A 2,588-nucleotide genomic window follows, 5' to 3' on the forward strand; every position below is an offset into this window, starting at 1 on the left:
TAATCCCATGTCAGAGAAAAGAAACAAGTAGGTGTGCTTTGCTGGAAAAAAAAATAAAATTGATAAATAAATAAATATCTGGGCACAGGTCAACCCACCGTGGATCAGCAGCACCGTGGGAAGAAAAGGTCTGCATTTGTGTCCCAGTAAATGGCTGAGACAAATCTCATCTGAAGCAGGAGCTTCTGTGTCAAAACTATGCCACAGCATGTGTGTGTTGCCTCTCCTGGGGAGCACTGGCACAGGCCCCCTAGGAGCTGCACTGGCCAAGTACACCCACTGGGGTTTAAAGGGCAGATGTGCCAAGCCCAACCAGGCCATCCCAGCTCCAGCAGCTGGTCTGTAAATCAAATCCTCCCTTGGGATCAGGGGGTCTTCTGCAGAGGGTTACTCAGCACTGCCCAAATGGTGCTGCTGGAGCTTCTCAGGGACCCTGGGTCTCCTCTATCCCCCTGTGGATGAATGGGCCGGGGGGGATGCCTAGGACATCCCTATCAAGGAACGAGTGCAAGCATGGAGACATGCTGTGTAGGATGGCAGGAGCTGGCAGTGCAGCCCAGGGAGGGAGCACAGGATGTCTCCCCCCATGGCCCTGCAGTCTGGGGAGCTGTGCTGCAGCACTAGGGCACCTCCAGATCAACCCCAGCTCAGGTGATGAGGGGCTCTGAGTTCATGCCTTACCCTCACCCCCTCACAGGGGCCACTCTCCAGACACACCAGACCATCTCCCGACTATCAGTTGCTATCCAGTAGCACCTCCGAGCCCCCATCTGAAACCCTGCAGCGTGGGTGGGAGGGAGGTTGTTTGCTGAGAGGTGTGGGGGGCTCTTGGGGAGCAGCTGGTGAGCACTGGAGGAGGTAGGGTGGGCCAGTGGGATGCGATTTGTGGAACTGAGGCTGCACAGGCTGGGGCAAGCACTTGACATCCCCTTGCCAGCTCTGGTAGAGTCCAGCTGAACCTGCCAGCTGTCCCCACAGCCTGGCTCTTGCTGCCTGGCTGGTGCCCAGGGAAGCCCTGCCATGGAGGCACTGGCAGCTCTGGGAATGGCTCATTTTGCTTTAGCTGGGCCCACCCCAGCACTGATGGCACAGAGGGAGACATCCATCCTCCTGCTGCTCCACACTGTGGTGTGCAAATGGTACAAGGTGGCTCAGTTCACCCTGTGTGCTCGGGTTTCACGTCAGGGCAAACTTCCACCCTTATTTTTTGGTTTAAGAAGTAATCCAGGTCTCACCCCTGTCCTGGTCCCTCCAGTTACAAGTTATGCTGAAGCAAATAAGCTGTGCGAAATTCACATCTTCACTCTTCAAAGGACCTTGTGTACTGTGGGTTAATTCACCTAAAACCAAATATGGTCTGTATGCACGTGGGGCAGTGTGTATTTATGTCTCTTTTTTAAGCTGAGTGGAGATGGGACTCCTAATCCCTTCTGACAGGGAGGTCACCCTTGAGAGCGGTGCCCCGGGAAGGGAGGCGCCAAGGGCAGGCACATGGAACTGGGGAAGCTGTGCCAGCCAGTGGGGGATGCCCGGAGCTGGTGGCTCCTCCATTTGTGAGCAGTTCCTGATTCTTTGGCCTTGACAGCAAGCCCCTTTCCCTCTGTGCTGCTTTTGTCTGCCTCAGCTGCTTCTGGCTCTGATAAGGTCACTGCATCTGAAACCATCTCCATCTCTAGATTCACTTCCAGTACTGCAGTTGTTCCTCTCCTCCTTGCTGTACCGTGGCCTTTAGCAAGGCAAACCCAGCCACAGCGGGAGCTGTAATGTCCTGAAAGGCCCCCACCACGACCTGGTTGTAACTGGTACCATCCCCTTGGTGTTGGGTGACTTGGGTGACACTGGTGGCAATAGGAGCAGCATTCCTACTGACCCTAGCACACCTGGGCTGCATATGTGTCCTTGTGCAGGGAAGAGGACAGCCCTGTTTTGAGGATAAAGCTCTATCTCATAAAACTGCCCTTTGCAGTTAAGGCTTTTGGGTGTCACCCCAGCAGCGGTGGCTGTGGGAGCAGGTGGCTTGGTGGGCTCAGTGAGGAGCCCAACACATGTGGAGGGCAGTGCTGCAGGCAGTGCTACTTGTCGGGTGACAAGGGAGGAGGGTGCAGGTGCTTGCCCTGCAGGAGGGGACTGCTGGGCTCTCAGGGGGCTGGATGGGGTGCAGGGGTCTCCCAAAGTGGGCTACCTGGCAGAGAAGGACAAGGTTCTGCCCTGCTGGATTGCTCCCTTGGTGCCCCCATTACCTGGGTGCTGGAGTGGCTACAGATGGGGGTGGTGCAGAGCTCAAGGTGAGACCCTATTTCCATCCATAGCCATTGGCTATGGCATCCCTACCCCTGGCACATACCCTGCTGGTGCCAGGACCCCACCTGCCTCAGAGGTGACTGAGAGCTGTGGGGTGCAGCTGGCTGCTTCACAGTATGTGCTGCACAGCCAGGCACTCCTCTTCCTGTAGCTCTAGTAAAAACACCAGTACAGCAACCAGGAGTGCTTCTTGGCATCCCTCTGAACTGCTGGCACAGCCCTGGTGGCCAGGCCACCGCAGCTGTGTTTGCAGTCCCTCCCCCCCCACTCTGTCCCCAGAGGTTCAG

This window comes from Chaetura pelagica, unplaced genomic scaffold (assembly GCF_000747805.2).
Source record: "Chaetura pelagica isolate M959 unplaced genomic scaffold, ChaPel_1.0 scaffold343, whole genome shotgun sequence".
In the NCBI taxonomy this organism is placed as follows: domain Eukaryota; kingdom Metazoa; phylum Chordata; class Aves; order Apodiformes; family Apodidae; genus Chaetura; species Chaetura pelagica.